The 27,415-nt window shown below is 55.1% G+C and overlaps 21 non-coding genes across 21 annotated transcripts; 10 read left to right on the forward strand and 11 right to left on the reverse strand.

Moving 5' to 3' along the window:
* Positions 1-398: 398 nt before the first annotated feature.
* Positions 399-471, reverse strand: TRNAR-ACG (transfer RNA arginine (anticodon ACG)). The gene has a single exon. It is a non-coding gene; the product is annotated as a tRNA-Arg (tRNA).
* Positions 472-3,183: 2,712 nt separating this feature from the next.
* Positions 3,184-3,255, forward strand: TRNAE-UUC (transfer RNA glutamic acid (anticodon UUC)). Its single transcript has one exon. It is a non-coding gene; the product is annotated as a tRNA-Glu (tRNA).
* Positions 3,256-3,760: 505 nt separating this feature from the next.
* Positions 3,761-3,833, reverse strand: TRNAR-ACG (transfer RNA arginine (anticodon ACG)). Its single transcript has one exon. It is a non-coding gene; the product is annotated as a tRNA-Arg (tRNA).
* A 734-nt stretch (positions 3,834-4,567) lies between these two features.
* On the forward strand, positions 4,568-4,639 carry TRNAE-UUC (transfer RNA glutamic acid (anticodon UUC)). The gene has a single exon. It is a non-coding gene; the product is annotated as a tRNA-Glu (tRNA).
* A 505-nt stretch (positions 4,640-5,144) lies between these two features.
* Positions 5,145-5,217, reverse strand: TRNAR-ACG (transfer RNA arginine (anticodon ACG)). Its single transcript has one exon. It is a non-coding gene; the product is annotated as a tRNA-Arg (tRNA).
* A 2,018-nt stretch (positions 5,218-7,235) lies between these two features.
* On the forward strand, positions 7,236-7,307 carry TRNAE-UUC (transfer RNA glutamic acid (anticodon UUC)). Its single transcript has one exon. It is a non-coding gene; the product is annotated as a tRNA-Glu (tRNA).
* A 505-nt stretch (positions 7,308-7,812) lies between these two features.
* On the reverse strand, positions 7,813-7,885 carry TRNAR-ACG (transfer RNA arginine (anticodon ACG)). Its single transcript has one exon. It is a non-coding gene; the product is annotated as a tRNA-Arg (tRNA).
* Positions 7,886-8,619: 734 nt separating this feature from the next.
* On the forward strand, positions 8,620-8,691 carry TRNAE-UUC (transfer RNA glutamic acid (anticodon UUC)). The gene has a single exon. It is a non-coding gene; the product is annotated as a tRNA-Glu (tRNA).
* A 505-nt stretch (positions 8,692-9,196) lies between these two features.
* TRNAR-ACG (transfer RNA arginine (anticodon ACG)) lies at positions 9,197-9,269 on the reverse strand. Its single transcript has one exon. It is a non-coding gene; the product is annotated as a tRNA-Arg (tRNA).
* A 2,014-nt stretch (positions 9,270-11,283) lies between these two features.
* Positions 11,284-11,355, forward strand: TRNAE-UUC (transfer RNA glutamic acid (anticodon UUC)). The gene has a single exon. It is a non-coding gene; the product is annotated as a tRNA-Glu (tRNA).
* A 505-nt stretch (positions 11,356-11,860) lies between these two features.
* On the reverse strand, positions 11,861-11,933 carry TRNAR-ACG (transfer RNA arginine (anticodon ACG)). The gene has a single exon. It is a non-coding gene; the product is annotated as a tRNA-Arg (tRNA).
* Positions 11,934-14,645: 2,712 nt separating this feature from the next.
* Positions 14,646-14,717, forward strand: TRNAE-UUC (transfer RNA glutamic acid (anticodon UUC)). Its single transcript has one exon. It is a non-coding gene; the product is annotated as a tRNA-Glu (tRNA).
* A 505-nt stretch (positions 14,718-15,222) lies between these two features.
* On the reverse strand, positions 15,223-15,295 carry TRNAR-ACG (transfer RNA arginine (anticodon ACG)). Its single transcript has one exon. It is a non-coding gene; the product is annotated as a tRNA-Arg (tRNA).
* A 2,042-nt stretch (positions 15,296-17,337) lies between these two features.
* On the forward strand, positions 17,338-17,409 carry TRNAE-UUC (transfer RNA glutamic acid (anticodon UUC)). Its single transcript has one exon. It is a non-coding gene; the product is annotated as a tRNA-Glu (tRNA).
* Positions 17,410-17,914: 505 nt separating this feature from the next.
* TRNAR-ACG (transfer RNA arginine (anticodon ACG)) lies at positions 17,915-17,987 on the reverse strand. The gene has a single exon. It is a non-coding gene; the product is annotated as a tRNA-Arg (tRNA).
* Positions 17,988-20,025: 2,038 nt separating this feature from the next.
* Positions 20,026-20,097, forward strand: TRNAE-UUC (transfer RNA glutamic acid (anticodon UUC)). The gene has a single exon. It is a non-coding gene; the product is annotated as a tRNA-Glu (tRNA).
* A 505-nt stretch (positions 20,098-20,602) lies between these two features.
* Positions 20,603-20,675, reverse strand: TRNAR-ACG (transfer RNA arginine (anticodon ACG)). The gene has a single exon. It is a non-coding gene; the product is annotated as a tRNA-Arg (tRNA).
* Positions 20,676-22,821: 2,146 nt separating this feature from the next.
* TRNAE-UUC (transfer RNA glutamic acid (anticodon UUC)) lies at positions 22,822-22,893 on the forward strand. The gene has a single exon. It is a non-coding gene; the product is annotated as a tRNA-Glu (tRNA).
* Positions 22,894-23,398: 505 nt separating this feature from the next.
* TRNAR-ACG (transfer RNA arginine (anticodon ACG)) lies at positions 23,399-23,471 on the reverse strand. Its single transcript has one exon. It is a non-coding gene; the product is annotated as a tRNA-Arg (tRNA).
* Positions 23,472-25,485: 2,014 nt separating this feature from the next.
* On the forward strand, positions 25,486-25,557 carry TRNAE-UUC (transfer RNA glutamic acid (anticodon UUC)). Its single transcript has one exon. It is a non-coding gene; the product is annotated as a tRNA-Glu (tRNA).
* Positions 25,558-26,062: 505 nt separating this feature from the next.
* TRNAR-ACG (transfer RNA arginine (anticodon ACG)) lies at positions 26,063-26,135 on the reverse strand. Its single transcript has one exon. It is a non-coding gene; the product is annotated as a tRNA-Arg (tRNA).
* Positions 26,136-27,415: the final 1,280 nt, after the last annotated feature.

A 27,415-nucleotide genomic window follows, 5' to 3' on the forward strand; every position in this document is an offset into this window, starting at 1 on the left:
ATGCAGTCTGTCCGTGTTTCAGGCTCCCGATTCCTCAGTATGAGGGCTGGACTTGCAAGAAGAAGGGCCGACTACAAGCGGCTTGGGTATGAGGTGCATACCAATGTCTGCGGCTTTCATACCCGAGATCTCGTCTGCACCCACCTTTGAGGCGTGACGTGTCCCCCGCACCCCCCGTCAAGAGAGCAACGGTGGGACCACATTTGGAAAACAGGCCGCCTTGCATTGAAACCGTTGCTGCAAGACGTTAAATGCCAGAGGAAAGAAGGGCGCCCTGACAGACCGTCATTTCCGCTGACCTCGAGTGTTAAGCGTTCAGTACCTCGGCCAAGGCTAGGGAGAAGACAGAGACTACGCAATCACAATTGGGGTTAAATTAAAAACAAAACGCGCTTCCCCGAGCCAGGTAGGAGTCGAACCTACAATCTTCTGATCCGTAGTCAGACGCGTTATCCATTGCGCCACTGGCCCTCGTGGGTCTGCGCATACCCCTATCCTTCCACAAAAGGGAGGTGCTGTGCTTGCCCCCTCCCCACATTACACAGCTCTTTAGAAAATAATGCTACTCTTCATTTCGGAGCTGACTCTCAAGCCGCTTCATCTTCCAGTCCTATCTAGAAAGGAAGGCCCTGAAAAGTTGGCAGCAATTGCAAAGCAGGATTTGCCTTCATTTATTGGGGTTGGGGGGGTGGGGTCAATCGGTCAGGGGCTTACTTCCCCACACACTTCAGGAGCGCCACAGGGACTCTTCTCCAGCCTGCCAATAGGCTGCAGATATTTGCCCCCAGCCAATGCTGCACTTTGGGGGCAAGGGGCAGGTTTCAGGTGGCAAGACGGGCAGCAAAGGGTTAATGAGGCGTGCCCCAGCACTCACGCGCCTCCGAGAGGAACTGCAGACTCTCTTGCCCATTTTAGCAAAAGGGGACCGTCCACCCCTGATGGGGCTCGAACCCCTGCCCCTTCTGTTAGCATGGCCTGCGCCTTCCCCCCTAGGCTAGGGAGGCCATCCCCATGCAGATACCGTCCCGCACTACAGACCCGTCAGCCGCTTTGCCACTCTGCATTTTCAGACGGGAGGGAGTGAGGGAGTGAGGGAGGGAGGGAGGGAGGAAGGGAGGGGGGAGAGGGGAGCTCAAACGCCAGTAGTCAGACGCGTTATCCATTGCGCCACTGGCCCTCGTGGGTCTGCGCATACCCCTATCCTTCCACAAAAGGGAGGTACTGTGCTTGCCCCCTCCCCACATTACACAGCTCTTTAGAAAATAATGCTACTCTTCATTTCGGAGCTGACTCTCAAGCCGCTTCATCTTCCAGTCCTATCTAGAAAGGAAGGCCCTGAAAAGTTGGCAGCAATTGCAAAGCAGGATTTGCCTTCATTTATTGGGGTTGGGGGGGTGGGGTCAATCGGTCAGGGGCTTACTTCCCCACACACTTCAGGAGCGCCACAGGGACTCTTCTCAAGCCTGCCAATAGGCTGCAGATATTTGCCCCCAGCCAATGCTGCACTTTGGGGGCAAGGGGCAGGTTTCAGGTGGCAAGACGGGCAGCAAAGGGTTAATGAGGCGTGCCCCAGCACTCACGCGCCTCCGAGAGGAACTGCAGACTCTCTTGCCCATTTTAGCAAAAGGGGACCGTCCACCCCTGATGGGGCTCGAACCCCTGCCCCTTCTGTTAGCATGGCCTGCGCCTTCCCCCCTAGGCTAGGGAGGCCATCCCCATGCAGATACCGTCCCGCACTACAGACCCGTCAGCCGCTTTGCCACTCTGCATTTTCAGACGGGAGGGAGTGAGGGAGTGAGGGAGGGAGGGAGGGAGGAAGGGAGGGGGGAGAGGGGAGCTCAAACGCCAGTAGTCAGACGCGTTATCCATTGCGCCACTGGCCCTCGTGGGTCTGCGCATACCCCTATCCTTCCACAAAAGGGAGGTACTGTGCTTGCCCCCTCCCCACATTACACAGCTCTTTAGAAAATAATGCTACTCTTCATTTCGGAGCTGACTCTCAAGCCGCTTCATCTTCCAGTCCTATCTAGAAAGGAAGGCCCTGAAAAGTTGGCAGCAATTGCAAAGCAGGATTTGCCTTCATTTATTGGGGTTGGGGGGGTGGGGTCAATCGGTCAGGGGCTTACTTCCCCACACACTTCAGGAGCGCCACAGGGACTCTTCTCAAGCCTGCCAATAGGCTGCAGATATTTGCCCCCAGCCAATGCTGCACTTTGGGGGCAAGGGGCAGGTTTCAGGTGGCAAGACGGGCAGCAAAGGGTTAATGAGGCGTGCCCCAGCACTCACGCGCCTCCGAGAGGAACTGCAGACTCTCTTGCCCATTTTAGCAAAAGGGGACCGTCCACCCCTGATGGGGCTCGAACCCCTGCCCCTTCTGTTAGCATGGCCTGCGCCTTCCCCCCTAGGCTAGGGAGGCCATCCCCATGCAGATACCGTCCCGCACTACAGACCCGTCAGCCGCTTTGCCACTCTGCATTTTCAGACGGGAGGGAGTGAGGGAGTGAGGGAGGGAGGGAGGGAGGAAGGGAGGGGGGAGAGGGGAGCTCAAACACCAGTAGGCAGGCAGCCTTGCTGTCTGCTGCCTACCGGAGCTGCTGTGTGCAGCGCCCACAAGCCTCTCAGCGCTTGCCTGTGTGCAGCAGCACCCTTCACACTTCCGCCTGTCGCCCCATGACAGGTGGGGGCGGGGGCTTGGGCACACGAGAGAGCCTGGGAGGGACAGCTCGCACTCCAACCAGTGATCCCAAAACCCACTCTCTCTGGCCCTAATCCTGTCTCTCTTTCTTTCCTTCTTTCCTTCCTTTCTTTCCCTCACTTGCTGTTCTTTCTTTCTTTCTTTCTTTCTTTCTTTCTTTCTTTCTTTCTTTCTTTCTTTCTTTCTTTCTTTCTTTCCTTGCTTCTTTCCTTGCTTCCTTTCTTTCTTTACCACTTACCTTTTGTCTTTCTTCCTTTCTTTCTCAGGCAGCCATCATTAGACAAGTCTTGGTATTGTGCTTTGCTTAGCCACTGCAAGCAATGACAGCTCAATACCAGAGCAGCGTAAAGCTTGATTTCTGCCACTGAAAGTGCATCTCGGTCATTTGCGTGGGACACCACCGGTCAAGCTTCTCAAGCATCCTGCCAGTGGTGGACCCATGGGGCACTGCTCTCAGGATCTCCATAACCTGCTTCTTGCTGACAGCCTCCCATATGGTCTAGCGGTTAGGATTCCTGGTTTTCACCCATGCGGCCCGGGTTCGACTCCCGGTATGGGAAGACTAGCTTTTTCTACATAGAACTCCCGATTCCGTTTCTGTTGCATTTACATTTTGAGAAAAGCCTGAATTTCCCCACATTGTTTCCCTTGGGGCCCCGGCGGCCCCATGCAGTCTGTCCGTGTTTCAGGCTCCCGATTCCTCAGTATGAGGGCTGGACTTGCAAGAAGAAGGGCCGACTACAAGCGGCTTGGGTATGAGGTGCATACCAATGTCTGCGGCTTTCATACCCGAGATCTCGTCTGCACCCACCTTTGAGGCGTGACGTGTCCCCCGCACCCCCCGTCAAGAGAGCAACGGTGGGACCACATTTGGAAAACAGGCCGCCTTGCATTGAAACCGTTGCTGCAAGACGTTAAAGGCCAGAGGAAAGAAGGGCGCCCTGACAGACCGTCATTTCCGCTGACCTCGAGTGTTAAGCGTTCAGTACCTCGGCCAAGGCTAGGGAGAAGACAGAGACTACGCAATCACAATTGGGGTTAAATTAAAAACAAAACGCGCTTCCCCGAGCCAGGTAGGAGTCGAACCTACAATCTTCTGATCCGTAGTCAGACGCGTTATCCATTGCGCCACTGGCCCTCGTGGGTCTGCGCATACCCCTATCCTTCCACAAAAGGGAGGTGCTGTGCTTGCCCCCTCCCCACATTACACAGCTCTTTAGAAAATAATGCTACTCTTCATTTCGGAGCTGACTCTCAAGCCGCTTCATCTTCCAGTCCTATCTAGAAAGGAAGGCCCTGAAAAGTTGGCAGCAATTGCAAAGCAGGATTTGCCTTCATTTATTGGGGTTGGGGGGGTGGGGTCAATCGGTCAGGGGCTTACTTCCCCACACACTTCAGGAGCGCCACAGGGACTCTTCTCCAGCCTGCCAATAGGCTGCAGATATTTGCCCCCAGCCAATGCTGCACTTTGGGGGCAAGGGGCAGGTTTCAGGTGGCAAGACGGGCAGCAAAGGGTTAATGAGGCGTGCCCCAGCACTCACGCGCCTCCGAGAGGAACTGCAGACTCTCTTGCCCATTTTAGCAAAAGGGGACCGTCCATCCCTGATAGGGCTCGAACCGCTGCCCTTGGTTCTTGCGTGTTCTCTCAAGCTAGTCATTTTTAGATTGGTCTTGGTATTGTGCTTTGCTTAGCCACTGTAAGCAATGACAGCTCAATACCAGAGCAGCGTAAAGCTTGATTTCTGCCACTGAAAGTGCATCTCGGTCATTTGCGTGGGACACCACCGGTCAAGCTTCTCAAGCATCCTGCCAGTGGTGGACCCATGGGGCACTGCTCTCAGGATCTCCATAACCTGCTTCTTGCTGACAGCCTCCCATATGGTCTAGCGGTTAGGATTCCTGGTTTTCACCCAGGCGGCCCGGGTTCGACTCCCGGTATGGGAAGACTAGCCTTTTCTACATAGAACTCCCGATTCCGTTTCTGTTGCATTTACATTTTGAGAAAAGCCTGAATTTCCCCACATTGTTTCCCTTGGGGCCCCGGCGGCCCCATGCAGTCTGTCCGTGTTTCAGGCTCCCGATTCCTCAGTATGAGGGCTGGACTTGCAAGAAGAAGGGCCGACTACAAGCGGCTTGGGTATGAGGTGCATACCAATGTCTGCGGCTTTCATACCCGAGATCTCGTCTGCACCCACCTTTGAGGCGTGACGTGTCCCCCGCACCCCCCGTCAAGAGAGCAACGGTGGGACCACATTTGGAAAACAGGCCGCCTTGCATTGAAACCGTTGCTGCAAGACGTTAAAGGCCAGAGGAAAGAAGGGCGCCCTGACAGACCGTCATTTCCGCTGACCTCGAGTGTTAAGCGTTCAGTACCTCGGCCAAGGCTAGGGAGAAGACAGAGACTACGCAATCACAATTGGGGTTAAATTAAAAACAAAACGCGCTTCCCCGAGCCAGGTAGGAGTCGAACCTACAATCTTCTGATCCGTAGTCAGACGCGTTATCCATTGCGCCACTGGCCCTCGTGGGTCTGCGCATACCCCTATCCTTCCACAAAAGGGAGGTACTGTGCTTGCCCCCTCCCCACATTACACAGCTCTTTAGAAAATAATGCTACTCTTCATTTCGGAGCTGACTCTCAAGCCGCTTCATCTTCCAGTCCTATCTAGAAAGGAAGGCCCTGAAAAGTTGGCAGCAATTGCAAAGCAGGATTTGCCTTCATTTATTGGGGTTGGGGGGGTGGGGTCAATCGGTCAGGGGCTTACTTCCCCACACACTTCAGGAGCGCCACAGGGACTCTTCTCAAGCCTGCCAATAGGCTGCAGATATTTGCCCCCAGCCAATGCTGCACTTTGGGGGCAAGGGGCAGGTTTCAGGTGGCAAGACGGGCAGCAAAGGGTTAATGAGGCGTGCCCCAGCACTCACGCGCCTCCGAGAGGAACTGCAGACTCTCTTGCCCATTTTAGCAAAAGGGGACCGTCCACCCCTGATGGGGCTCGAACCCCTGCCCCTTCTGTTAGCATGGCCTGCGCCTTCCCCCCTAGGCTAGGGAGGCCATCCCCATGCAGATACCGTCCCGCACTACAGACCCGTCAGCCGCTTTGCCACTCTGCATTTTCAGACGGGAGGGAGTGAGGGAGTGAGGGAGGGAGGGAGGGAGGAAGGGAGGGGGGAGAGGGGAGCTCAAACGCCAGTAGTCAGACGCGTTATCCATTGCGCCACTGGCCCTCGTGGGTCTGCGCATACCCCTATCCTTCCACAAAAGGGAGGTACTGTGCTTGCCCCCTCCCCACATTACACAGCTCTTTAGAAAATAATGCTACTCTTCATTTCGGAGCTGACTCTCAAGCCGCTTCATCTTCCAGTCCTATCTAGAAAGGAAGGCCCTGAAAAGTTGGCAGCAATTGCAAAGCAGGATTTGCCTTCATTTATTGGGGTTGGGGGGGTGGGGTCAATCGGTCAGGGGCTTACTTCCCCACACACTTCAGGAGCGCCACAGGGACTCTTCTCAAGCCTGCCAATAGGCTGCAGATATTTGCCCCCAGCCAATGCTGCACTTTGGGGGCAAGGGGCAGGTTTCAGGTGGCAAGACGGGCAGCAAAGGGTTAATGAGGCGTGCCCCAGCACTCACGCGCCTCCGAGAGGAACTGCAGACTCTCTTGCCCATTTTAGCAAAAGGGGACCGTCCACCCCTGATGGGGCTCGAACCCCTGCCCCTTCTGTTAGCATGGCCTGCGCCTTCCCCCCTAGGCTAGGGAGGCCATCCCCATGCAGATACCGTCCCGCACTACAGACCCGTCAGCCGCTTTGCCACTCTGCATTTTCAGACGGGAGGGAGTGAGGGAGTGAGGGAGGGAGGGAGGGAGGAAGGGAGGGGGGAGAGGGGAGCTCAAACGCCAGTAGGCAGGCAGCCTTGCTGTCTGCTGCCTACCGGAGCTGCTGTGTGCAGCGCCCACAAGCCTCTCAGCGCTTGCCTGTGTGCAGCAGCACCCTTCACACTTCCGCCTGTCGCCCCATGACAGGTGGGGGCGGGGGCTTGGGCACACGAGAGAGCCTGGGAGGGACAGCTCGCACTCCAACCAGTGATCCCAAAACCCACTCTCTCTGGCCCTAATCCTGTCTCTCTTTCTTTCCTTCTTTCCTTCCTTTCTTTCCCTCACTTGCTGTTTTTTCTTTCTTTCTTTCTTTCTTTCTTTCTTTCTTTCTTTCTTTCTTTCTTTCTTTCTTTCTTTCTTTCTTTCTTTCTTTCCTTGCTTCTTTCCTTGCTTCCTTTCTTTCTTTACCACTTACCTTTTGTCTTTCTTCCTTTCTTTCTCAGGCAGCCATCATTAGACAAGTCTTGGTATTGTGCTTTGCTTAGCCACTGCAAGCAATGACAGCTCAATACCAGAGCAGCGTAAAGCTTGATTTCTGCCACTGAAAGTGCATCTCGGTCATTTGCGTCGGACACCACCGGTCAAGCTTCTCAAGCATCCTGCCAGTGGTGGACCCATGGGGCACTGCTCTCAGGATCTCCATAACCTGCTTCTTGCTGACAGCCTCCCATATGGTCTAGCGGTTAGGATTCCTGGTTTTCACCCAGGCGGCCCGGGTTCGACTCCCGGTATGGGAAGACTAGCCTTTTCTACATAGAACTCCCGATTCCGTTTCTGTTGCATTTACATTTTGAGAAAAGCCTGAATTTCCCCACATTGTTTCCCTTGGGGCCCCGGCGGCCCCATGCAGTCTGTCCGTGTTTCAGGCTCCCGATTCCTCAGTATGAGGGCTGGACTTGCAAGAAGAAGGGCCGACTACAAGCGGCTTGGGTATGAGGTGCATACCAATGTCTGCGGCTTTCATACCCGAGATCTCGTCTGCACCCACCTTTGAGGCGTGACGTGTCCCCCGCACCCCCCGTCAAGAGAGCAACGGTGGGACCACATTTGGAAAACAGGCCGCCTTGCATTGAAACTGTTGCTGCAAGACGTTAAAGGCCAGAGGAAAGAAGGGCGCCCTGACAGACCGTCATTTCCGCTGACCTCGAGTGTTAAGCGTTCAGTACCTCGGCCAAGGCTAGGGAGAAGACAGAGACTACGCAATCACAATTGGGGTTAAATTAAAAACAAAACGCGCTTCCCCGAGCCAGGTAGGAGTCGAACCTACAATCTTCTGATCCGTAGTCAGACGCGTTATCCATTGCGCCACTGGCCCTCGTGGGTCTGCGCATACCCCTATCCTTCCACAAAAGGGAGGTGCTGTGCTTGCCCCCTCCCCACATTACACAGCTCTTTAGAAAATAATGCTACTCTTCATTTCGGAGCTGACTCTCAAGCCGCTTCATCTTCCAGTCCTATCTAGAAAGGAAGGCCCTGAAAAGTTGGCAGCAATTGCAAAGCAGGATTTGCCTTCATTTATTGGGGTTGGGGGGGTGGGGTCAATCGGTCAGGGGCTTACTTCCCCACACACTTCAGGAGCGCCACAGGGACTCTTCTCCAGCCTGCCAATAGGCTGCAGATATTTGCCCCCAGCCAATGCTGCACTTTGGGGGCAAGGGGCAGGTTTCAGGTGGCAAGACGGGCAGCAAAGGGTTAATGAGGCGTGCCCCAGCACTCACGCGCCTCCGAGAGGAACTGCAGACTCTCTTGCCCATTTTAGCAAAAGGGGACCGTCCATCCCTGATAGGGCTCGAACCGCTGCCCTTGGTTCTTGCGTGTTCTCTCAAGCTAGTCATTTTTAGATTGGTCTTGGTATTGTGCTTTGCTTAGCCACTGTAAGCAATGACAGCTCAATACCAGAGCAGCGTAAAGCTTGATTTCTGCCACTGAAAGTGCATCTCGGTCATTTGCGTGGGACACCACCGGTCAAGCTTCTCAAGCATCCTGCCAGTGGTGGACCCGTGGGGCACTGCTCTCAGGATCTCCATAACCTGCTTCTTGCTGACAGCCTCCCATATGGTCTAGCGGTTAGGATTCCTGGTTTTCACCCAGGCGGCCCGGGTTCGACTCCCGGTATGGGAAGACTAGCCTTTTCTACATAGAACTCCCGATTCCGTTTCTGTTGCATTTACATTTTGAGAAAAGCCTGAATTTCCCCACATTGTTTCCCTTGGGGCCCCGGCGGCCCCATGCAGTCTGTCCGTGTTTCAGGCTCCCGATTCCTCAGTATGAGGGCTGGACTTGCAAGAAGAAGGGCCGACTACAAGCGGCTTGGGTATGAGGTGCATACCAATGTCTGCGGCTTTCATACCCGAGATCTCGTCTGCACCCACCTTTGAGGCGTGACGTGTCCCCCGCACCCCCCGTCAAGAGAGCAACGGTGGGACCACATTTGGAAAACAGGCCGCCTTGCATTGAAACCGTTGCTGCAAGACGTTAAAGGCCAGAGGAAAGAAGGGCGCCCTGACAGACCGTCATTTCCGCTGACCTCGAGTGTTAAGCGTTCAGTACCTCGGCCAAGGCTAGGGAGAAGACAGAGACTACGCAATCACAATTGGGGTTAAATTAAAAACAAAACGCGCTTCCCCGAGCCAGGTAGGAGTCGAACCTACAATCTTCTGATCCGTAGTCAGACGCGTTATCCATTGCGCCACTGGCCCTCGTGGGTCTGCGCATACCCCTATCCTTCCACAAAAGGGAGGTACTGTGCTTGCCCCCTCCCCACATTACACAGCTCTTTAGAAAATAATGCTACTCTTCATTTCGGAGCTGACTCTCAAGCCGCTTCATCTTCCAGTCCTATCTAGAAAGGAAGGCCCTGAAAAGTTGGCAGCAATTGCAAAGCAGGATTTGCCTTCATTTATTGGGGTTGGGGGGGTGGGGTCAATCGGTCAGGGGCTTACTTCCCCACACACTTCAGGAGCGCCACAGGGACTCTTCTCAAGCCTGCCAATAGGCTGCAGATATTTGCCCCCAGCCAATGCTGCACTTTGGGGGCAAGGGGCAGGTTTCAGGTGGCAAGACGGGCAGCAAAGGGTTAATGAGGCGTGCCCCAGCACTCACGCGCCTCCGAGAGGAACTGCAGACTCTCTTGCCCATTTTAGCAAAAGGGGACCGTCCACCCCTGATGGGGCTCGAACCCCTGCCCCTTCTGTTAGCATGGCCTGCGCCTTCCCCCCTAGGCTAGGGAGGCCATCCCCATGCAGATACCGTCCCGCACTACAGACCCGTCAGCCGCTTTGCCACTCTGCATTTTCAGACGGGAGGGAGTGAGGGAGTGAGGGAGGGAGGGAGGGAGGAAGGGAGGGGGGAGAGGGGAGCTCAAACGCCAGTAGTCAGACGCGTTATCCATTGCGCCACTGGCCCTCGTGGGTCTGCGCATACCCCTATCCTTCCACAAAAGGGAGGTACTGTGCTTGCCCCCTCCCCACATTACACAGCTCTTTAGAAAATAATGCTACTCTTCATTTCGGAGCTGACTCTCAAGCCGCTTCATCTTCCAGTCCTATCTAGAAAGGAAGGCCCTGAAAAGTTGGCAGCAATTGCAAAGCAGGATTTGCCTTCATTTATTGGGGTTGGGGGGGTGGGGTCAATCGGTCAGGGGCTTACTTCCCCACACACTTCAGGAGCGCCACAGGGACTCTTCTCAAGCCTGCCAATAGGCTGCAGATATTTGCCCCCAGCCAATGCTGCACTTTGGGGGCAAGGGGCAGGTTTCAGGTGGCAAGACGGGCAGCAAAGGGTTAATGAGGCGTGCCCCAGCACTCACGCGCCTCCGAGAGGAACTGCAGACTCTCTTGCCCATTTTAGCAAAAGGGGACCGTCCACCCCTGATGGGGCTCGAACCCCTGCCCCTTCTGTTAGCATGGCCTGCGCCTTCCCCCCTAGGCTAGGGAGGCCATCCCCATGCAGATACCGTCCCGCACTACAGACCCGTCAGCCGCTTTGCCACTCTGCATTTTCAGACGGGAGGGAGTGAGGGAGTGAGGGAGGGAGGGAGGGAGGAAGGGAGGGGGGAGAGGGGAGCTCAAACACCAGTAGGCAGGCAGCCTTGCTGTCTGCTGCCTACCGGAGCTGCTGTGTGCAGCGCCCACAAGCCTCTCAGCGCTTGCCTGTGTGCAGCAGCACCCTTCACACTTCCGCCTGTCGCCCCATGACAGGTGGGGGCGGGGGCTTGGGCACACGAGAGAGCCTGGGAGGGACAGCTCGCACTCCAACCAGTGATCCCAAAACCCACTCTCTCTGGCCCTAATCCTGTCTCTCTTTCTTTCCTTCTTTCCTTCCTTTCTTTCCCTCACTTGCTGTTCTTTCTTTCTTTCTTTCTTTCTTTCTTTCTTTCTTTCTTTCTTTCTTTCTTTCTTTCTTTCTTTCTTTCTTTCTTTCCTTGCTTCTTTCCTTGCTTCCTTTCTTTCTTTACCACTTACCTTTTGTCTTTCTTCCTTTCTTTCTCAGGCAGCCATCATTAGACAAGTCTTGGTATTGTGCTTTGCTTAGCCACTGCAAGCAATGACAGCTCAATACCAGAGCAGCGTAAAGCTTGATTTCTGCCACTGAAAGTGCATCTCGGTCATTTGCGTGGGACACCACCGGTCAAGCTTCTCAAGCATCCTGCCAGTGGTGGACCCATGGGGCACTGCTCTCAGGATCTCCATAACCTGCTTCTTGCTGACAGCCTCCCATATGGTCTAGCGGTTAGGATTCCTGGTTTTCACCCATGCGGCCCGGGTTCGACTCCCGGTATGGGAAGACTAGCTTTTTCTACATAGAACTCCCGATTCCGTTTCTGTTGCATTTACATTTTGAGAAAAGCCTGAATTTCCCCACATTGTTTCCCTTGGGGCCCCGGCGGCCCCATGCAGTCTGTCCGTGTTTCAGGCTCCCGATTCCTCAGTATGAGGGCTGGACTTGCAAGAAGAAGGGCCGACTACAAGCGGCTTGGGTATGAGGTGCATACCAATGTCTGCGGCTTTCATACCCGAGATCTCGTCTGCACCCACCTTTGAGGCGTGACGTGTCCCCCGCACCCCCCGTCAAGAGAGCAACGGTGGGACCACATTTGGAAAACAGGCCGCCTTGCATTGAAACCGTTGCTGCAAGACGTTAAATGCCAGAGGAAAGAAGGGCGCCCTGACAGACCGTCATTTCCGCTGACCTCGAGTGTTAAGCGTTCAGTACCTCGGCCAAGGCTAGGGAGAAGACAGAGACTACGCAATCACAATTGGGGTTAAATTAAAAACAAAACGCGCTTCCCCGAGCCAGGTAGGAGTCGAACCTACAATCTTCTGATCCGTAGTCAGACGCGTTATCCATTGCGCCACTGGCCCTCGTGGGTCTGCGCATACCCCTATCCTTCCACAAAAGGGAGGTGCTGTGCTTGCCCCCTCCCCACATTACACAGCTCTTTAGAAAATAATGCTACTCTTCATTTCGGAGCTGACTCTCAAGCCGCTTCATCTTCCAGTCCTATCTAGAAAGGAAGGCCCTGAAAAGTTGGCAGCAATTGCAAAGCAGGATTTGCCTTCATTTATTGGGGTTGGGGGGGTGGGGTCAATCGGTCAGGGGCTTACTTCCCCACACACTTCAGGAGCGCCACAGGGACTCTTCTCCAGCCTGCCAATAGGCTGCAGATATTTGCCCCCAGCCAATGCTGCACTTTGGGGGCAAGGGGCAGGTTTCAGGTGGCAAGACGGGCAGCAAAGGGTTAATGAGGCGTGCCCCAGCACTCACGCGCCTCCGAGAGGAACTGCAGACTCTCTTGCCCATTTTAGCAAAAGGGGACCGTCCACCCCTGATGGGGCTCGAACCCCTGCCCCTTCTGTTAGCATGGCCTGCGCCTTCCCCCCTAGGCTAGGGAGGCCATCCCCATGCAGATACCGTCCCGCACTACAGACCCGTCAGCCGCTTTGCCACTCTGCATTTTCAGACGGGAGGGAGTGAGGGAGTGAGGGAGGGAGGGAGGGAGGAAGGGAGGGGGGAGAGGGGAGCTCAAACGCCAGTAGTCAGACGCGTTATCCATTGCGCCACTGGCCCTCGTGGGTCTGCGCATACCCCTATCCTTCCACAAAAGGGAGGTACTGTGCTTGCCCCCTCCCCACATTACACAGCTCTTTAGAAAATAATGCTACTCTTCATTTCGGAGCTGACTCTCAAGCCGCTTCATCTTCCAGTCCTATCTAGAAAGGAAGGCCCTGAAAAGTTGGCAGCAATTGCAAAGCAGGATTTGCCTTCATTTATTGGGGTTGGGGGGGTGGGGTCAATCGGTCAGGGGCTTACTTCCCCACACACTTCAGGAGCGCCACAGGGACTCTTCTCAAGCCTGCCAATAGGCTGCAGATATTTGCCCCCAGCCAATGCTGCACTTTGGGGGCAAGGGGCAGGTTTCAGGTGGCAAGACGGGCAGCAAAGGGTTAATGAGGCGTGCCCCAGCACTCACGCGCCTCCGAGAGGAACTGCAGACTCTCTTGCCCATTTTAGCAAAAGGGGACCGTCCACCCCTGATGGGGCTCGAACCCCTGCCCCTTCTGTTAGCATGGCCTGCGCCTTCCCCCCTAGGCTAGGGAGGCCATCCCCATGCAGATACCGTCCCGCACTACAGACCCGTCAGCCGCTTTGCCACTCTGCATTTTCAGACGGGAGGGAGTGAGGGAGTGAGGGAGGGAGGGAGGGAGGAAGGGAGGGGGGAGAGGGGAGCTCAAACGCCAGTAGTCAGACGCGTTATCCATTGCGCCACTGGCCCTCGTGGGTCTGCGCATACCCCTATCCTTCCACAAAAGGGAGGTACTGTGCTTGCCCCCTCCCCACATTACACAGCTCTTTAGAAAATAATGCTACTCTTCATTTCGGAGCTGACTCTCAAGCCGCTTCATCTTCCAGTCCTATCTAGAAAGGAAGGCCCTGAAAAGTTGGCAGCAATTGCAAAGCAGGATTTGCCTTCATTTATTGGGGTTGGGGGGGTGGGGTCAATCGGTCAGGGGCTTACTTCCCCACACACTTCAGGAGCGCCACAGGGACTCTTCTCAAGCCTGCCAATAGGCTGCAGATATTTGCCCCCAGCCAATGCTGCACTTTGGGGGCAAGGGGCAGGTTTCAGGTGGCAAGACGGGCAGCAAAGGGTTAATGAGGCGTGCCCCAGCACTCACGCGCCTCCGAGAGGAACTGCAGACTCTCTTGCCCATTTTAGCAAAAGGGGACCGTCCACCCCTGATGGGGCTCGAACCCCTGCCCCTTCTGTTAGCATGGCCTGCGCCTTCCCCCCTAGGCTAGGGAGGCCATCCCCATGCAGATACCGTCCCGCACTACAGACCCGTCAGCCGCTTTGCCACTCTGCATTTTCAGACGGGAGGGAGTGAGGGAGTGAGGGAGGGAGGGAGGGAGGAAGGGAGGGGGGAGAGGGGAGCTCAAACACCAGTAGGCAGGCAGCCTTGCTGTCTGCTGCCTACCGGAGCTGCTGTGTGCAGCGCCCACAAGCCTCTCAGCGCTTGCCTGTGTGCAGCAGCACCCTTCACACTTCCGCCTGTCGCCCCATGACAGGTGGGGGCGGGGGCTTGGGCACACGAGAGAGCCTGGGAGGGACAGCTCGCACTCCAACCAGTGATCCCAAAACCCACTCTCTCTGGCCCTAATCCTGTCTCTCTTTCTTTCCTTCTTTCCTTCCTTTCTTTCCCTCACTTGCTGTTCTTTCTTTCTTTCTTTCTTTCTTTCTTTCTTTCTTTCTTTCTTTCTTTCTTTCTTTCTTTCTTTCTTTCCTTGCTTCTTTCCTTGCTTCCTTTCTTTCTTTACCACTTACCTTTTGTCTTTCTTCCTTTCTTTCTCAGGCAGCCATCATTAGACAAGTCTTGGTATTGTGCTTTGCTTAGCCACTGCAAGCAATGACAGCTCAATACCAGAGCAGCGTAAAGCTTGATTTCTGCCACTGAAAGTGCATCTCGGTCATTTGCGTGGGACACCACCGGTCAAGCTTCTCAAGCATCCTGCCAGTGGTGGACCCATGGGGCACTGCTCTCAGGATCTCCATAACCTGCTTCTTGCTGACAGCCTCCCATATGGTCTAGCGGTTAGGATTCCTGGTTTTCACCCATGCGGCCCGGGTTCGACTCCCGGTATGGGAAGACTAGCTTTTTCTACATAGAACTCCCGATTCCGTTTCTGTTGCATTTACATTTTGAGAAAAGCCTGAATTTCCCCACATTGTTTCCCTTGGGGCCCCGGCGGCCCCATGCAGTCTGTCCGTGTTTCAGGCTCCCGATTCCTCAGTATGAGGGCTGGACTTGCAAGAAGAAGGGCCGACTACAAGCGGCTTGGGTATGAGGTGCATACCAATGTCTGCGGCTTTCATACCCGAGATCTCGTCTGCACCCACCTTTGAGGCGTGACGTGTCCCCCGCACCCCCCGTCAAGAGAGCAACGGTGGGACCACATTTGGAAAACAGGCCGCCTTGCATTGAAACCGTTGCTGCAAGACGTTAAATGCCAGAGGAAAGAAGGGCGCCCTGACAGACCGTCATTTCCGCTGACCTCGAGTGTTAAGCGTTCAGTACCTCGGCCAAGGCTAGGGAGAAGACAGAGACTACGCAATCACAATTGGGGTTAAATTAAAAACAAAACGCGCTTCCCCGAGCCAGGTAGGAGTCGAACCTACAATCTTCTGATCCGTAGTCAGACGCGTTATCCATTGCGCCACTGGCCCTCGTGGGTCTGCGCATACCCCTATCCTTCCACAAAAGGGAGGTGCTGTGCTTGCCCCCTCCCCACATTACACAGCTCTTTAGAAAATAATGCTACTCTTCATTTCGGAGCTGACTCTCAAGCCGCTTCATCTTCCAGTCCTATCTAGAAAGGAAGGCCCTGAAAAGTTGGCAGCAATTGCAAAGCAGGATTTGCCTTCATTTATTGGGGTTGGGGGGGTGGGGTCAATCGGTCAGGGGCTTACTTCCCCACACACTTCAGGAGCGCCACAGGGACTCTTCTCCAGCCTGCCAATAGGCTGCAGATATTTGCCCCCAGCCAATGCTGCACTTTGGGGGCAAGGGGCAGGTTTCAGGTGGCAAGACGGGCAGCAAAGGGTTAATGAGGCGTGCCCCAGCACTCACGCGCCTCCGAGAGGAACTGCAGACTCTCTTGCCCATTTTAGCAAAAGGGGACCGTCCACCCCTGATGGGGCTCGAACCCCTGCCCCTTCTGTTAGCATGGCCTGCGCCTTCCCCCCTAGGCTAGGGAGGCCATCCCCATGCAGATACCGTCCCGCACTACAGACCCGTCAGCCGCTTTGCCACTCTGCATTTTCAGACGGGAGGGAGTGAGGGAGTGAGGGAGGGAGGGAGGGAGGAAGGGAGGGGGGAGAGGGGAGCTCAAACGCCAGTAGTCAGACGCGTTATCCATTGCGCCACTGGCCCTCGTGGGTCTGCGCATACCCCTATCCTTCCACAAAAGGGAGGTACTGTGCTTGCCCCCTCCCCACATTACACAGCTCTTTAGAAAATAATGCTACTCTTCATTTCGGAGCTGACTCTCAAGCCGCTTCATCTTCCAGTCCTATCTAGAAAGGAAGGCCCTGAAAAGTTGGCAGCAATTGCAAAGCAGGATTTGCCTTCATTTATTGGGGTTGGGGGGGTGGGGTCAATCGGTCAGGGGCTTACTTCCCCACACACTTCAGGAGCGCCACAGGGACTCTTCTCAAGCCTGCCAATAGGCTGCAGATATTTGCCCCCAGCCAATGCTGCACTTTGGGGGCAAGGGGCAGGTTTCAGGTGGCAAGACGGGCAGCAAAGGGTTAATGAGGCGTGCCCCAGCACTCACGCGCCTCCGAGAGGAACTGCAGACTCTCTTGCCCATTTTAGCAAAAGGGGACCGTCCACCCCTGATGGGGCTCGAACCCCTGCCCCTTCTGTTAGCATGGCCTGCGCCTTCCCCCCTAGGCTAGGGAGGCCATCCCCATGCAGATACCGTCCCGCACTACAGACCCGTCAGCCGCTTTGCCACTCTGCATTTTCAGACGGGAGGGAGTGAGGGAGTGAGGGAGGGAGGGAGGGAGGAAGGGAGGGGGGAGAGGGGAGCTCAAACACCAGTAGGCAGGCAGCCTTGCTGTCTGCTGCCTACCGGAGCTGCTGTGTGCAGCGCCCACAAGCCTCTCAGCGCTTGCCTGTGTGCAGCAGCACCCTTCACACTTCCGCCTGTCGCCCCATGACAGGTGGGGGCGGGGGCTTGGGCACACGAGAGAGCCTGGGAGGGACAGCTCGCACTCCAACCAGTGATCCCAAAACCCACTCTCTCTGGCCCTAATCCTGTCTCTCTTTCTTTCCTTCTTTCCTTCCTTTCTTTCCCTCACTTGCTGTTTTTTCTTTCTTTCTTTCTTTCTTTCTTTCTTTCTTTCTTTCTTTCTTTCTTTCTTTCTTTCTTTCTTTCTTTCTTTCTTTCTTTCTTTCTTTCTTTCTTTCTTTCCTTGCTTCTTTCCTTGCTTCCTTTCTTTCTTTACCACTTACCTTTTGTCTTTCTTCCTTTCTTTCTCAGGCAGCCATCATTAGACAAGTCTTGGTATTGTGCTTTGCTTAGCCACTGCAAGCAATGACAGCTCAATACCAGAGCAGCGTAAAGCTTGATTTCTGCCACTGAAAGTGCATCTCGGTCATTTGCGTGGGACACCACCGGTCAAGCTTCTCAAGCATCCTGCCAGTGGTGGACCCATGGGGCACTGCTCTCAGGATCTCCATAACCTGCTTCTTGCTGACAGCCTCCCATATGGTCTAGCGGTTAGGATTCCTGGTTTTCACCCAGGCGGCCCGGGTTCGACTCCCGGTATGGGAAGACTAGCCTTTTCTACATAGAACTCCCGATTCCGTTTCTGTTGCATTTACATTTTGAGAAAAGCCTGAATTTCCCCACATTGTTTCCCTTGGGGCCCCGGCGGCCCCATGCAGTCTGTCCGTGTTTCAGGCTCCCGATTCCTCAGTATGAGGGCTGGACTTGCAAGAAGAAGGGCCGACTACAAGCGGCTTGGGTATGAGGTGCATACCAATGTCTGCGGCTTTCATACCCGAGATCTCGTCTGCACCCACCTTTGAGGCGTGACGTGTCCCCCGCACCCCCCGTCAAGAGAGCAACGGTGGGACCACATTTGGAAAACAGGCCGCCTTGCATTGAAACCGTTGCTGCAAGACGTTAAAGGCCAGAGGAAAGAAGGGCGCCCTGACAGACCGTCATTTCCGCTGACCTCGAGTGTTAAGCGTTCAGTACCTCGGCCAAGGCTAGGGAGAAGACAGAGACTACGCAATCACAATTGGGGTTAAATTAAAAACAAAACGCGCTTCCCCGAGCCAGGTAGGAGTCGAACCTACAATCTTCTGATCCGTAGTCAGACGCGTTATCCATTGCGCCACTGGCCCTCGTGGGTCTGCGCATACCCCTATCCTTCCACAAAAGGGAGGTGCTGTGCTTGCCCCCTCCCCACATTACACAGCTCTTTAGAAAATAATGCTACTCTTCATTTCGGAGCTGACTCTCAAGCCGCTTCATCTTCCAGTCCTATCTAGAAAGGAAGGCCCTGAAAAGTTGGCAGCAATTGCAAAGCAGGATTTGCCTTCATTTATTGGGGTTGGGGGGGTGGGGTCAATCGGTCAGGGGCTTACTTCCCCACACACTTCAGGAGCGCCACAGGGACTCTTCTCCAGCCTGCCAATAGGCTGCAGATATTTGCCCCCAGCCAATGCTGCACTTTGGGGGCAAGGGGCAGGTTTCAGGTGGCAAGACGGGCAGCAAAGGGTTAATGAGGCGTGCCCCAGCACTCACGCGCCTCCGAGAGGAACTGCAGACTCTCTTGCCCATTTTAGCAAAAGGGGACCGTCCACCCCTGATGGGGCTCGAACCCCTGCCCCTTCTGTTAGCATGGCCTGCGCCTTCCCCCCTAGGCTAGGGAGGCCATCCCCATGCAGATACCGTCCCGCACTACAGACCCGTCAGCCGCTTTGCCACTCTGCATTTTCAGACGGGAGGGAGTGAGGGAGTGAGGGAGGGAGGGAGGGAGGAAGGGAGGGGGGAGAGGGGAGCTCAAACGCCAGTAGTCAGACGCGTTATCCATTGCGCCACTGGCCCTCGTGGGTCTGCGCATACCCCTATCCTTCCACAAAAGGGAGGTACTGTGCTTGCCCCCTCCCCACATTACACAGCTCTTTAGAAAATAATGCTACTCTTCATTTCGGAGCTGACTCTCAAGCCGCTTCATCTTCCAGTCCTATCTAGAAAGGAAGGCCCTGAAAAGTTGGCAGCAATTGCAAAGCAGGATTTGCCTTCATTTATTGGGGTTGGGGGGGTGGGGTCAATCGGTCAGGGGCTTACTTCCCCACACACTTCAGGAGCGCCACAGGGACTCTTCTCAAGCCTGCCAATAGGCTGCAGATATTTGCCCCCAGCCAATGCTGCACTTTGGGGGCAAGGGGCAGGTTTCAGGTGGCAAGACGGGCAGCAAAGGGTTAATGAGGCGTGCCCCAGCACTCACGCGCCTCCGAGAGGAACTGCAGACTCTCTTGCCCATTTTAGCAAAAGGGGACCGTCCACCCCTGATGGGGCTCGAACCCCTGCCCCTTCTGTTAGCATGGCCTGCGCCTTCCCCCCTAGGCTAGGGAGGCCATCCCCATGCAGATACCGTCCCGCACTACAGACCCGTCAGCCGCTTTGCCACTCTGCATTTTCAGACGGGAGGGAGTGAGGGAGTGAGGGAGGGAGGGAGGGAGGAAGGGAGGGGGGAGAGGGGAGCTCAAACACCAGTAGGCAGGCAGCCTTGCTGTCTGCTGCCTACCGGAGCTGCTGTGTGCAGCGCCCACAAGCCTCTCAGCGCTTGCCTGTGTGCAGCAGCACCCTTCACACTTCCGCCTGTCGCCCCATGACAGGTGGGGGCGGGGGCTTGGGCACACGAGAGAGCCTGGGAGGGACAGCTCGCACTCCAACCAGTGATCCCAAAACCCACTCTCTCTGGCCCTAATCCTGTCTCTCTTTCTTTCCTTCTTTCCTTCCTTTCTTTCCCTCACTTGCTGTTTTTTCTTTCTTTCTTTCTTTCTTTCTTTCTTTCTTTCTTTCTTTCTTTCTTTCTTTCTTTCTTTCTTTCTTTCTTTCTTTCTTTCTTTCTTTCTTTCTTTCCTTGCTTCTTTCCTTGCTTCCTTTCTTTCTTTACCACTTACCTTTTGTCTTTCTTCCTTTCTTTCTCAGGCAGCCATCATTAGACAAGTCTTGGTATTGTGCTTTGCTTAGCCACTGCAAGCAATGACAGCTCAATACCAGAGCAGCGTAAAGCTTGATTTCTGCCACTGAAAGTGCATCTCGGTCATTTGCGTGGGACACCACCGGTCAAGCTTCTCAAGCATCCTGCCAGTGGTGGACCCATGGGGCACTGCTCTCAGGATCTCCATAACCTGCTTCTTGCTGACAGCCTCCCATATGGTCTAGCGGTTAGGATTCCTGGTTTTCACCCAGGCGGCCCGGGTTCGACTCCCGGTATGGGAAGACTAGCCTTTTCTACATAGAACTCCCGATTCCGTTTCTGTTGCATTTACATTTTGAGAAAAGCCTGAATTTCCCCACATTGTTTCCCTTGGGGCCCCGGCGGCCCCATGCAGTCTGTCCGTGTTTCAGGCTCCCGATTCCTCAGTATGAGGGCTGGACTTGCAAGAAGAAGGGCCGACTACAAGCGGCTTGGGTATGAGGTGCATACCAATGTCTGCGGCTTTCATACCCGAGATCTCGTCTGCACCCACCTTTGAGGCGTGACGTGTCCCCCGCACCCCCCGTCAAGAGAGCAACGGTGGGACCACATTTGGAAAACAGGCCGCCTTGCATTGAAACCGTTGCTGCAAGACGTTAAAGGCCAGAGGAAAGAAGGGCGCCCTGACAGACCGTCATTTCCGCTGACCTCGAGTGTTAAGCGTTCAGTACCTCGGCCAAGGCTAGGGAGAAGACAGAGACTACGCAATCACAATTGGGGTTAAATTAAAAACAAAACGCGCTTCCCCGAGCCAGGTAGGAGTCGAACCTACAATCTTCTGATCCGTAGTCAGACGCGTTATCCATTGCGCCACTGGCCCTCGTGGGTCTGCGCATACCCCTATCCTTCCACAAAAGGGAGGTGCTGTGCTTGCCCCCTCCCCACATTACACAGCTCTTTAGAAAATAATGCTACTCTTCATTTCGGAGCTGACTCTCAAGCCGCTTCATCTTCCAGTCCTATCTAGAAAGGAAGGCCCTGAAAAGTTGGCAGCAATTGCAAAGCAGGATTTGCCTTCATTTATTGGGGTTGGGGGGGTGGGGTCAATCGGTCAGGGGCTTACTTCCCCACACACTTCAGGAGCGCCACAGGGACTCTTCTCCAGCCTGCCAATAGGCTGCAGATATTTGCCCCCAGCCAATGCTGCACTTTGGGGGCAAGGGGCAGGTTTCAGGTGGCAAGACGGGCAGCAAAGGGTTAATGAGGCGTGCCCCAGCACTCACGCGCCTCCGAGAGGAACTGCAGACTCTCTTGCCCATTTTAGCAAAAGGGGACCGTCCACCCCTGATGGGGCTCGAACCCCTGCCCCTTCTGTTAGCATGGCCTGCGCCTTCCCCCCTAGGCTAGGGAGGCCATCCCCATGCAGATACCGTCCCGCACTACAGACCCGTCAGCCGCTTTGCCACTCTGCATTTTCAGACGGGAGGGAGTGAGGGAGTGAGGGAGGGAGGGAGGGAGGAAGGGAGGGGGGAGAGGGGAGCTCAAACGCCAGTAGTCAGACGCGTTATCCATTGCGCCACTGGCCCTCGTGGGTCTGCGCATACCCCTATCCTTCCACAAAAGGGAGGTACTGTGCTTGCCCCCTCCCCACATTACACAGCTCTTTAGAAAATAATGCTACTCTTCATTTCGGAGCTGACTCTCAAGCCGCTTCATCTTCCAGTCCTATCTAGAAAGGAAGGCCCTGAAAAGTTGGCAGCAATTGCAAAGCAGGATTTGCCTTCATTTATTGGGGTTGGGGGGGTGGGGTCAATCGGTCAGGGGCTTACTTCCCCACACACTTCAGGAGCGCCACAGGGACTCTTCTCAAGCCTGCCAATAGGCTGCAGATATTTGCCCCCAGCCAATGCTGCACTTTGGGGGCAAGGGGCAGGTTTCAGGTGGCAAGACGGGCAGCAAAGGGTTAATGAGGCGTGCCCCAGCACTCACGCGCCTCCGAGAGGAACTGCAGACTCTCTTGCCCATTTTAGCAAAAGGGGACCGTCCACCCCTGATGGGGCTCGAACCCCTGCCCCTTCTGTTAGCATGGCCTGCGCCTTCCCCCCTAGGCTAGGGAGGCCATCCCCATGCAGATACCGTCCCGCACTACAGACCCGTCAGCCGCTTTGCCACTCTGCATTTTCAGACGGGAGGGAGTGAGGGAGTGAGGGAGGGAGGGAGGGAGGAAGGGAGGGGGGAGAGGGGAGCTCAAACGCCAGTAGTCAGACGCGTTATCCATTGCGCCACTGGCCCTCGTGGGTCTGCGCATACCCCTATCCTTCCACAAAAGGGAGGTACTGTGCTTGCCCCCTCCCCACATTACACAGCTCTTTAGAAAATAATGCTACTCTTCATTTCGGAGCTGACTCTCAAGCCGCTTCATCTTCCAGTCCTATCTAGAAAGGAAGGCCCTGAAAAGTTGGCAGCAATTGCAAAGCAGGATTTGCCTTCATTTATTGGGGTTGGGGGGGTGGGGTCAATCGGTCAGGGGCTTACTTCCCCACACACTTCAGGAGCGCCACAGGGACTCTTCTCCAGCCTGCCAATAGGCTGCAGATATTTGCCCCCAGCCAATGCTGCACTTTGGGGGCAAGGGGCAGGTTTCAGGTGGCAAGACGGGCAGCAAAGGGTTAATGAGGCGTGCCCCAGCACTCACGCGCCTCCGAGAGGAACTGCAGACTCTCTTGCCCATTTTAGCAAAAGGGGACCGTCCACCCCTGATAGGGCTCGAACCGCTGCCCTTGGTTCTTGCGTGTTCTCTCAAGCTAGTCATTTTTAGATTGGTCTTGGTATTGTGCTTTGCTTAGCCACTGTAAGCAATGACAGCTCAATACCAGAGCAGCGTAAAGCTTGATTTCTGCCACTGAAAGTGCATCTCGGTCATTTGCGTGGGACACCACCGGTCAAGCTTCTCAAGCATCCTGCCAGTGGTGGACCCGTGGGGCACTGCTCTCAGGATCTCCATAACCTGCTTCTTGCTGACAGCCTCCCATATGGTCTAGCGGTTAGGATTCCTGGTTTTCACCCAGGCGGCCCGGGTTCGACTCCCGGTATGGGAAGACTAGCCTTTTCTACATAGAACTCCCGATTCCGTTTCTGTTGCATTTACATTTTGAGAAAAGCCTGAATTTCCCCACATTGTTTCCCTTGGGGCCCCGGCGGCCCCATGCAGTCTGTCCGTGTTTCAGGCTCCCGATTCCTCAGTATGAGGGCTGGACTTGCAAGAAGAAGGGCCGACTACAAGCGGCTTGGGTATGAGGTGCATACCAATGTCTGCGGCTTTCATACCCGAGATCTCGTCTGCACCCACCTTTGAGGCGTGACGTGTCCCCCGCACCCCCCGTCAAGAGAGCAACGGTGGGACCACATTTGGAAAACAGGCCGCCTTGCATTGAAACCGTTGCTGCAAGACGTTAAAGGCCAGAGGAAAGAAGGGCGCCCTGACAGACCGTCATTTCCGCTGACCTCGAGTGTTAAGCGTTCAGTACCTCGGCCAAGGCTAGGGAGAAGACAGAGACTACGCAATCACAATTGGGGTTAAATTAAAAACAAAACGCGCTTCCCCGAGCCAGGTAGGAGTCGAACCTACAATCTTCTGATCCGTAGTCAGACGCGTTATCCATTGCGCCACTGGCCCTCGTGGGTCTGCGCATACCCCTATCCTTCCACAAAAGGGAGGTACTGTGCTTGCCCCCTCCCCACATTACACAGCTCTTTAGAAAATAATGCTACTCTTCATTTCGGAGCTGACTCTCAAGCCGCTTCATCTTCCAGTCCTATCTAGAAAGGAAGGCCCTGAAAAGTTGGCAGCAATTGCAAAGCAGGATTTGCCTTCATTTATTGGGGTTGGGGGGGTGGGGTCAATCGGTCAGGGGCTTACTTCCCCACACACTTCAGGAGCGCCACAGGGACTCTTCTCAAGCCTGCCAATAGGCTGCAGATATTTGCCCCCAGCCAATGCTGCACTTTGGGGGCAAGGGGCAGGTTTCAGGTGGCAAGACGGGCAGCAAAGGGTTAATGAGGCGTGCCCCAGCACTCACGCGCCTCCGAGAGGAACTGCAGACTCTCTTGCCCATTTTAGCAAAAGGGGACCGTCCACCCCTGATGGGGCTCGAACCCCTGCCCCTTCTGTTAGCATGGCCTGCGCCTTCCCCCCTAGGCTAGGGAGGCCATCCCCATGCAGATACCGTCCCGCACTACAGACCCGTCAGCCGCTTTGCCACTCTGCATTTTCAGACGGGAGGGAGTGAGGGAGTGAGGGAGGGAGGGAGGGAGGAAGGGAGGGGGGAGAGGGGAGCTCAAACGCCAGTAGTCAGACGCGTTATCCATTGCGCCACTGGCCCTCGTGGGTCTGCGCATACCCCTATCCTTCCACAAAAGGGAGGTACTGTGCTTGCCCCCTCCCCACATTACACAGCTCTTTAGAAAATAATGCTACTCTTCATTTCGGAGCTGACTCTCAAGCCGCTTCATCTTCCAGTCCTATCTAGAAAGGAAGGCCCTGAAAAGTTGGCAGCAATTGCAAAGCAGGATTTGCCTTCATTTATTGGGGTTGGGGGGGTGGGGTCAATCGGTCAGGGGCTTACTTCCCCACACACTTCAGGAGCGCCACAGGGACTCTTCTCAAGCCTGCCAATAGGCTGCAGATATTTGCCCCCAGCCAATGCTGCACTTTGGGGGCAAGGGGCAGGTTTCAGGTGGCAAGACGGGCAGCAAAGGGTTAATGAGGCGTGCCCCAGCACTCACGCGCCTCCGAGAGGAACTGCAGACTCTCTTGCCCATTTTAGCAAAAGGGGACCGTCCACCCCTGATGGGGCTCGAACCCCTGCCCCTTCTGTTAGCATGGCCTGCGCCTTCCCCCCTAGGCTAGGGAGGCCATCCCCATGCAGATACCGTCCCGCACTACAGACCCGTCAGCCGCTTTGCCACTCTGCATTTTCAGACGGGAGGGAGTGAGGGAGTGAGGGAGGGAGGGAGGGAGGAAGGGAGGGGGGAGAGGGGAGCTCAAACACCAGTAGGCAGGCAGCCTTGCTGTCTGCTGCCTACCGGAGCTGCTGTGTGCAGCGCCCACAAGCCTCTCAGCGCTTGCCTGTGTGCAGCAGCACCCTTCACACTTCCGCCTGTCGCCCCATGACAGGTGGGGGCGGGGGCTTGGGCACACGAGAGAGCCTGGGAGGGACAGCTCGCACTCCAACCAGTGATCCCAAAACCCACTCTCTCTGGCCCTAATCCTGTCTCTCTTTCTTTCCTTCTTTCCTTCCTTTCTTTCCCTCACTTGCTGTTCTTTCTTTCTTTCTTTCTTTCTTTCTTTCTTTCTTTCTTTCTTTCTTTCTTTCTTTCTTTCTTTCTTTCTTTCTTTCCTTGCTTCTTTCCTTGCTTCCTTTCTTTCTTTACCACTTACCTTTTGTCTTTCTTCCTTTCTTTCTCAGGCAGCCATCATTAGACAAGTCTTGGTATTGTGCTTTGCTTAGCCACTGCAAGCAATGACAGCTCAATACCAGAGCAGCGTAAAGCTTGATTTCTGCCACTGAAAGTGCATCTCGGTCATTTGCGTGGGACACCACCGGTCAAGCTTCTCAAGCATCCTGCCAGTGGTGGACCCATGGGGCACTGCTCTCAGGATCTCCATAACCTGCTTCTTGCTGACAGCCTCCCATATGGTCTAGCGGTTAGGATTCCTGGTTTTCACCCATGCGGCCCGGGTTCGACTCCCGGTATGGGAAGACTAGCTTTTTCTACATAGAACTCCCGATTCCGTTTCTGTTGCATTTACATTTTGAGAAAAGCCTGAATTTCCCCACATTGTTTCCCTTGGGGCCCCGGCGGCCCCATGCAGTCTGTCCGTGTTTCAGGCTCCCGATTCCTCAGTATGAGGGCTGGACTTGCAAGAAGAAGGGCCGACTACAAGCGGCTTGGGTATGAGGTGCATACCAATGTCTGCGGCTTTCATACCCGAGATCTCGTCTGCACCCACCTTTGAGGCGTGACGTGTCCCCCGCACCCCCCGTCAAGAGAGCAACGGTGGGACCACATTTGGAAAACAGGCCGCCTTGCATTGAAACCGTTGCTGCAAGACGTTAAATGCCAGAGGAAAGAAGGGCGCCCTGACAGACCGTCATTTCCGCTGACCTCGAGTGTTAAGCGTTCAGTACCTCGGCCAAGGCTAGGGAGAAGACAGAGACTACGCAATCACAATTGGGGTTAAATTAAAAACAAAACGCGCTTCCCCGAGCCAGGTAGGAGTCGAACCTACAATCTTCTGATCCGTAGTCAGACGCGTTATCCATTGCGCCACTGGCCCTCGTGGGTCTGCGCATACCCCTATCCTTCCACAAAAGGGAGGTGCTGTGCTTGCCCCCTCCCCACATTACACAGCTCTTTAGAAAATAATGCTACTCTTCATTTCGGAGCTGACTCTCAAGCCGCTTCATCTTCCAGTCCTATCTAGAAAGGAAGGCCCTGAAAAGTTGGCAGCAATTGCAAAGCAGGATTTGCCTTCATTTATTGGGGTTGGGGGGGTGGGGTCAATCGGTCAGGGGCTTACTTCCCCACACACTTCAGGAGCGCCACAGGGACTCTTCTCCAGCCTGCCAATAGGCTGCAGATATTTGCCCCCAGCCAATGCTGCACTTTGGGGGCAAGGGGCAGGTTTCAGGTGGCAAGACGGGCAGCAAAGGGTTAATGAGGCGTGCCCCAGCACTCACGCGCCTCCGAGAGGAACTGCAGACTCTCTTGCCCATTTTAGCAAAAGGGGACCGTCCACCCCTGATGGGGCTCGAACCCCTGCCCCTTCTGTTAGCATGGCCTGCGCCTTCCCCCCTAGGCTAGGGAGGCCATCCCCATGCAGATACCGTCCCGCACTACAGACCCGTCAGCCGCTTTGCCACTCTGCATTTTCAGACGGGAGGGAGTGAGGGAGTGAGGGAGGGAGGGAGGGAGGAAGGGAGGGGGGAGAGGGGAGCTCAAACGCCAGTAGTCAGACGCGTTATCCATTGCGCCACTGGCCCTCGTGGGTCTGCGCATACCCCTATCCTTCCACAAAAGGGAGGTACTGTGCTTGCCCCCTCCCCACATTACACAGCTCTTTAGAAAATAATGCTACTCTTCATTTCGGAGCTGACTCTCAAGCCGCTTCATCTTCCAGTCCTATCTAGAAAGGAAGGCCCTGAAAAGTTGGCAGCAATTGCAAAGCAGGATTTGCCTTCATTTATTGGGGTTGGGGGGGTGGGGTCAATCGGTCAGGGGCTTACTTCCCCACACACTTCAGGAGCGCCACAGGGACTCTTCTCAAGCCTGCCAATAGGCTGCAGATATTTGCCCCCAGCCAATGCTGCACTTTGGGGGCAAGGGGCAGGTTTCAGGTGGCAAGACGGGCAGCAAAGGGTTAATGAGGCGTGCCCCAGCACTCACGCGCCTCCGAGAGGAACTGCAGACTCTCTTGCCCATTTTAGCAAAAGGGGACCGTCCACCCCTGATGGGGCTCGAACCCCTGCCCCTTCTGTTAGCATGGCCTGCGCCTTCCCCCCTAGGCTAGGGAGGCCATCCCCATGCAGATACCGTCCCGCACTACAGACCCGTCAG

This window comes from Ambystoma mexicanum, unplaced genomic scaffold (assembly GCF_040938575.1).
Source record: "Ambystoma mexicanum isolate Mex_15411 unplaced genomic scaffold, UKY_AmexF1_1 Mex_scaf152, whole genome shotgun sequence".
Lineage (NCBI taxonomy): Eukaryota > Metazoa > Chordata > Amphibia > Caudata > Ambystomatidae > Ambystoma > Ambystoma mexicanum.